General features: G+C 33.3%; 1 pseudogene across 1 annotated transcript; it reads right to left on the bottom strand.

Moving 5' to 3' along the window:
• Positions 1-2,660: 2,660 nt before the first annotated feature.
• Positions 2,661-7,098, bottom strand: LOC114168457 (serine carboxypeptidase-like 35; annotated as a pseudogene). The gene is made up of 8 exons (XR_014986122.1): positions 6,730-7,098; positions 4,505-4,762; positions 4,304-4,408; positions 4,013-4,201; positions 3,836-3,915; positions 3,430-3,711; positions 3,122-3,337; positions 2,661-3,037 (listed from the first exon to the last, which is right to left on the bottom strand). The product of XR_014986122.1 is annotated as a serine carboxypeptidase-like 35 (transcript).
• Positions 7,099-7,792: the final 694 nt, after the last annotated feature.

Below are 7,792 nucleotides of genomic sequence, written 5' to 3'. Positions count from 1 at the left end.
AGTTACATAAAAAAAAACAGAAGCATTAATTATGGATGAGAGGTTGTATAATTTGTTTGGCAACATGTGCTGCAGAAGCATCTAAACCCTCCAAATCAATAGGACCATCTTCTGAAATCTCCCCATCATCAAACCCCGGTAGCATAGTGTTACAGAGAAAGGGGTGAAGGGAATTTTTACTTGGTACAAGGGAGGCCTATGTGGGTTTGTAGCGGTCAACAACACAAGCCACTATTGTTCTAAGTAATTGGAGCTAGAAGAATGCAGGACACTCAATCACAAAACGAATTAACACCAAATCAGATCCAATTACTCCAAAAAGTACATTCCATATAAATAACACCAAATCAGATCCAATTACTATATCCAATGTACTTTCATCAACCCTAGAAACCGCGAAAACGAAACCTCATCAAAAGTGAAACTACAAATGACTTAAAGCGCACGAGTTCATCTGAGATAGGCGGGGATCTTAATGCGGATGAATAGCATACTCATAACGTAGGCGAGGACGACGGAGGAGACGCCGGCGGAGGCGTAGGAGACCTTGACGGACTTCGCGCGGTTGCGATCGAGCGCGAGATCAAGGAGAATGATGCCGATGCCGCCGAGCACGAACATGAAGCCGGAGGAGAGGCCTTCTATGATGTACTGCCCGTTACAGGAACAACAACCACACATACACCATAACTTCCAATTACAGGACACCAATTTTAGGGTTACGAAAATCATAAATTTAGGTTACAAATTGAAAGAAAAGGGAACCAGAACGCAAATTACAAACAAATCTGTGTTCGTGGTGGTCGTGGCGGTCGAAATCGTTCGTCAATCGCAGTCCGATGGTGGCGCTGCTGCCCCTGCCAGCGACGTGGTGGATGTCACGGTGGAGGAGAAAGGAGACGCCGTGAATGGCCTGCACTCTGCCTTCGTGTTTCTTGGCCAGCGACGTGGGTGGAGGAGAAACGAGGGTGCTCTCTTCTGGTTTCCCAAAACGCGGGTGGTGGAGGAGGAGGAGAAGAGAGTGTGAGAGGAATGAAGGAATAAGTCTGGCAGTGGCAGAGTAGAGAAGAGACTTCAAAAAAATTAAACACTCCACCCACCTCCTGCTACAGCACGTGTTTTTTTTTTTATTCATTAACTTATACGGCCCGCGGGCTGGGCCGTTTTGGTTCGAAGGCTGGCTCGACGGGCCAGCAGACTTGACGAACCGAGCTGTTATAGGTTGGCGGGCTAAAATTTTTGGCTCGGTCCATGCTTTTTCAATCGGGTTGGCGGGCTGGCCCGTCAGGCCTGGCCCATTTTGCCATGTTGCGGAATATAATTGAATTTTTTTCGGTTTTGTTTTCTAATTCTTCTAGAAGTTGAACTTTTTTTTTTAAAGTTTATTTGTTTGATATTCTAGAAGTTGAACTTTTTTTTTTTAAAGTTTATTTGTTTGATATATATCAAACTAACACAAAAATAAATACAATTAACATTTCATAAATAAATGTTATTTTTTCTTTAAAATCGTATCCTGGCCAAAATATTTTATTTGAATCTCGTCTGTTTTGATAAAACGAAATTAATGAAAAATAAATTTTATTTAATACAAGATACTTAACGTTTTGTAAGAAATGTGTATAAATATCACTACTTATACCAATATTATACACTAACATTCTTACATTTTTAACTTATAAGCTAGCATTTGATCGGCAGAAATGGCTTCTCATTCTTGCAATCTTTTTATCTTTGGAATGTTATTTGCGACTTTGCTTCTACTGTCAGGTAATTAGCAGAATAGTTTTACTTTTTCATTATGTTCACTTGTAACATACAAGTTGAATGAACAAAATATCTCTTTTATATTATTATTGTAGTATACACATCAATTGAAATATAATAAATACGAAATAAGTTGATAGTATCATATTTTGTGTGAAAATTAAAATAATTGAAATATAAAAATTTTGAATTTTGATTTTATACAGTAATGGGAGAAACAGTATTTGCAGAAGTAGTAGCTGTGGAAGATAGTCCAGTACCATCCTGTGATGGATTGAAGTGCAGTTTAGGCACTGCAGTTTGTAATATATGTTGCGTTGGACAGGGATACACGAGTGGTACCTGTGTGAAACAAGGCTTTTATTATATTTGTCAATGTAAAATATAGATGTATATTATTTAGATTTTATCATCAAAAATATAATAAAATAAATGCTTAATTACTCTTTTAATTCATTCAAAATTTTCGTGTATGGATAAGTACTTCGTGGATAAAATTGAATTTGATTTAATTTTAAAGGATAATTTATTGATTTCCAATTTTAGGAAGTGAGAAAAAGAAGAAAGAAAAGTTTATTGAAGTAATGACATCACTTTTGGTTCGGATGATTGGAAAAAAGGGTAGAGAACAGATGGAGATGAAGTTAGAAAGGGATGGAATATAAGTGAGATTGTTTAATTATTAAAAAGTTATAATTAAAAATATATTTATTTATAATAACACGTCTAGTAAAGGAAAAATGGAAAAAATGTACTATTAAAGAAAAGGCTCGGCTATTTTATAACCGATCAAAACTGCTTGTATACTGTTTCCTAAAATTAAGGTAGAATAAATGTATTAGTTTTGATCTATATAAGTGCAAACCGTTCCGGTGATGATGTACAGAGAGATATTTTCACGAAAAAGATATTTTCATTCATGATAGACGATAAGAAAAACACTAGGAGTACGATGAGAAAAACATGAAAGTTAATACATTGTTTTTGATATGTCAGCACACTCCAAAAGAGTTAAAAACGAGAAGATGGAAGAGGTCGAGAAGAGAGGAAATGAGAGAAAAGAAAGAGCGCTTGTTGTGGTTTATGCGCCGGAGCTTGGTGGCCAGCACCTCTAATGGAGGCAAAAGTAAGACCACCGTCGTACTCCTCCACCCATCCTCCCACTTGTCCACCGGAAAACCATGCTCTCCATTCTTCCGTTACATTCAACTTCATCTCCTCAAGACTGTATCTGGTCGACAGTACTGGAACTCTGCCATCAGTGTCTCCACTGCATATACATACACATAAAATTAATTACATTTCAAAATATCATATTCAAAACAAACTCATTCAAATAAATCTAAGTTGATACCTGTACATCCAAATACGTAAACCAATCCCTAAAAGTTTCTTAATCAGTGGCATGGTTGGTGAGTCGTTCCATTTCTCAATTACAGTGCTGATAAGATAAATTTGTAACATTAGCATGGATGGCCCTCTGAACATCCTTCCTATTAAAATATTCTATCACGTGATCATCAGGAGGACAAAAATCGTATCCTGATAATGGCAATATGTTCCAATGAACCTGAAATGCAGCACAAAAGATTTTATCAAATTATGCATTGAAAGGTATCTCTATATGTCATGGTGAAAGGATCACGTAAATGTAATACTTACATCTTGGGTGAGATCATGACGAGTTACAATGGGTTTTTTTGGGACTGTTTTGTTATTATCTCTGAAACAAATCGGCGAGTAAATGTTGAACATGTCAATATCTGAATAAGCCTTTAAGAACCTGGCCAAATTCATTATACAATCATTTGTCTGTCTCTCTTTAGTGAGATCACAGTCTCCTGTGATTCCATCGTAGACCTCCTTTGAGATTATTGTATGTCCCAATGCAAAGTCGTAGATTCCCTTAAAATCTGTAATATCATTTATTACAGCATTTCCCATCTGAATTTTTATCAAAATATTAAATAAACATTAGTATATATCTTTCCATCAATTTACTTACTAAAGAAAAAGAAGTTGTGGTATAAAAAAAAAAAGAAATAACAATAAAATTAGTTGTAATTACCATGAATCCTTTCAGATTAATGTATGGACCTTTTTTATTTCCTTCATGGATAAGGTCCGCAAGTTGTGGAGCATAATGTCCTGTCATTTGAATCAAAATGCACATTAAAATACACGTACTTACTGTTAGCAAAATAAATAAGAATTTCTTAATTAATTATAAAGATCATAGCAGTACCTCCATAACTCTCTGCTACAATGTAAAATTCGTTGGTTCTGAAATTTGGAAACCTTCTGAACCAACCAAGCAGAAAATCATAATTATCTGATGCAACAACTTGGTCACCAAGTTCATCTAAGTCCTTGGTATTATTGGTGTATGAAAATCCAACACCAATAGGTGACTCCAGGAATATGATGTTTGCAACTGCGAAATTGAAAGTAACGTATCCAAATTATGCATTAAACACGTAAACACTTTAAATTAACAACAATTCGAATACGAGAATTAATTAAGATTATTCCATACCTTTATTCCAAGAAAATTCATTTAGTTTTAAGTGTTTTTCTTGATCCACCAAAAACGGACCGATCTCTTGTGTTGCTCCAAAGCTAACCGAGGAACAACCAGGTCCTAACCAACAAATAATATAAATAATATAAATATTAGAAATGCAATGTATCATGAATATGAATTAATGAATAAAGCGAATGGTATATGATACAATACCTCCGGTGAGCCAAAGTACAAGAGGTTTTTGTGATGGATCATTTTCTGCTTCAAAAAACCAGTAGAAGAGTGCTTTATCCTTGTCAGGTTTTAAACTGACATAACCAGCATAAGGATTAAAATTCACTATTGGTTGTTCAGGTAAATATTTTACCCTATCACCTTCTTGTTCATTTCTATCGGAACTTTGTTCTTGGATTTCTATAGTTAAAAGGAAGGTGAAGAAAAGACTCCGATAAAAAGAGAATGCCATGAAATCTGTTGAGTAATGCAAACTGTTATAACCATGTCATACTCACAATATATATGAAAAATACATGATTCACTTAATAATACTTTTAATTTTGTTTATGAAATATAAAAAGAAAAATATGCAAACTAAATTTTCCCATCTTTTTGTTTCTTTTTATTTATCACCTACAAAAGCAAAGTATTTTTTTTTCACATAAAAAAACACAAATTAATTTTATTGTTTCCTGTTCTGTAGCTGCACGTATACGTAACTTCGTTATCCTAATTTTCTATTTTCATGTCTAGTCTTCTATCTTGCTCTCGTGACAGGGGGAGACTCTTTAATTTCTTTACAAAATAACAAAGGAGTGGCAAATAAATAAATGTGGAGAGTGTCAAACAAAATGGCACAACTTATTATTATTAGTAAAACAAATAGGGAGATAATGAGGGAGATTGATGTCACCTACCTTCTTTCATTATCATATGCACCAAATTTGATTGTTAATAATAATAGTAATAATAATAATAATAATAATAATAATAATAATAATAATAATAATAATAATAATAATGATAGTAGTTTGGAGAGTATCTAAGCTAAATAAGTACAGTAATGCATAAATAAATTAAAGAGCTAGCAAGTTGTTTGGCAAATAATATTTCAAAATTCTAGATTACTCGTTTTGTGGAAAACTGACATGTATATCTTCCATATTCCATTTTTCCATTTTCATCGACAGCTTTAATGATAGATAACTGAAAATGAAAAATGATATTTTGATCATTTTTTTTATTCTCTTTTAATTTACTATTTCAATCATCTTACTATTTCAATCATTACATCATTAACAAAAATAAAAATAGATAATTAAATGATGATTGAAATGATAGATTAAAAGTGGGTCAAAATTAACAGGTCAAAATATCATTAATCTTAATAAAATAAAATTTTTTGTGTAAATTAAAATTTCATTGTTACGGCTGTCAATAAAAAAAATTATCAAAATGAAATTTTACAAAGTTTTAAAAATGTAGTTGTTTGAAAATGTTGATATTTTTATATTTTTGAAATTTTATATTTTTTTGTCTTTTTTGAATTATTGAAAATAAGTGTCACACAAGACACTAAAAGAGAAAAAAAATTATTTTTAGTATTTTTTTCATTTTTTTTAGTTTTTAATAATTTTCAAATATTTTGTTTTTTTAGAAATAAAAATTAAAAAAAATAATAAAAAGAAAAAAAAAAGAAACAATTTAATTAAGAAGTATGAAAATGAAAAATAAGATGTGAAAGTACACAATTAATTAGTGAGAAATGCATGAAATAAACTCAACAAGAGGTCCAAAAACAATAAACAAAGATACGGGATGGACTATCCTACGTGGGATGTATGTATCAACTTGAGGGGGTGCGTGAAGAAGGATGGATCTGAAACCCAATCTCGGCCCAAATAAAGAAATGCGAAACTCTAATTAATCTAACCCTAATCTCTTCTTCTTGATTAGCAAAGCAGACCCCCAAGTCACCTGGATCCCCTCTTTCTTTCACCTCACGCACGAACAGAGCAAAAATCACCTGGTTCTCTCCTTCCGCAAGAGAGAAAAGCGCCCTAGGCCCTACGATTCGCTGCCACCGTGCCAGCCACCGAGACTGGGTCCGGGAGCACCATGGAAACCAGCCCTCCGGCGGCCGTGACAACGACCGCTCCTGTCCGAGACTCCGACTCGCCGGTGGCTATGCCGCCGGCGATTTTCTTTCTTCTCTGTTTCTCTATTTCTGATTTGTTCTTGGGTGTGAATGGAGAAGTGAGACTTGAGTGTTTGACACTGGAATTGGGGTTTCAGTTCTCTGTTTGTTATTTTGGTTTTCATGCAGATGTAAGATGAAGGTGATGGCTTATTTTTGATGCACATGATAAACAATGCTCAATTCCTAAAAACCAGTATCAGGCCATGGGCGAAACTAAAGGTTGAGAAGTTAGGACACTTACCTTGATGATGAAACCCAACTTACCAGTCACCTTCTTCCTTTTCCAGTCTTGGCACCCTTCCTCTGCCCTTAGTACGCTCTCTGCTCCTCTTTTGCCACCGATCTCCCTCGCTCTCTCGCTCCTTTGTTGCCTTTGTTGTGTGTTCTCAACAGGTTAAATCCTCTTCTCCGAGTGCTAGTGCTAGGAAATTGTCAAACGGCTCTCTTCTCGTCAAACGGCTCTCTCCTCCTAATGTCCTATACCTCTGCTGCTAAGGATGTCATGGGTGCCACAGTGATACACAAATATCCAACATTTCCATTTTTGTGGTAAGACACAGAGATGGAGTAAAATCTAAACGGTTCCTCCATGGAAGGAAATGCTCAGCATCGGCTTAAGTTGATTTTCAATTTTCACCTTTTCGCTTCATCTTAAATTTTTTAAAATATTAGTATGCATTTTTTTATCTTTTACCTTTTTTTATTATTTTTTTTAAAACAAAACAAGAATAATAAAAGGGAAATAAAATAAGATAAGATGAAAATTTGAATATAAATTAAAAAATAAAATAAAAATAATATATAAAGTAAGAATAAAAAACAATAAAAAAAATAAAAAAAGTATACGTAAAGTAAAAATAAAAATAAATATTTATATTCTATGTTTATTTTATTTTTTTACGTTTTTTTTTAATAATTATCAAAGTTAAAATTTTAGTTTTTGTTCGGACGAAATTAAACATTGATATTATTAAAAAATCATAAAAGTAACTCTTTAATAAATAAAACACATCCTGATATCTCACATTCACATTGCATATATTAACTTTTGATTAATATATTTTTATAAAAGCTTTTTCAATATTTTTCTAATGTAAATATGGGTGACCACTTCTTGTTTTTATTTTTTGCTGACCCACTACGAACGTCATCACAAAAACTGTTTTCATGTTTATTTTTCTTGTGTTGTATTCTGTTTTATTATTATTATTTGATTATTAACCGCAGTTCATTCACTCCCTTACATATATTTAAACTCAGGTGACTCTTAGTTACATTTTATTTTACTATTCAAATTTTTTTTC

Source organism: Vigna unguiculata, chromosome 11, assembly GCF_037176805.1.
Source record: "Vigna unguiculata cultivar grain cowpea cultivar isolate G323 ecotype 2 chromosome 11, ASM3717680v1, whole genome shotgun sequence".
Lineage (NCBI taxonomy): Eukaryota > Viridiplantae > Streptophyta > Magnoliopsida > Fabales > Fabaceae > Vigna > Vigna unguiculata.
Note: the sequence above shows the minus strand (reverse complement) of the source record. Positions and strands in the feature narration are given on the sequence as shown.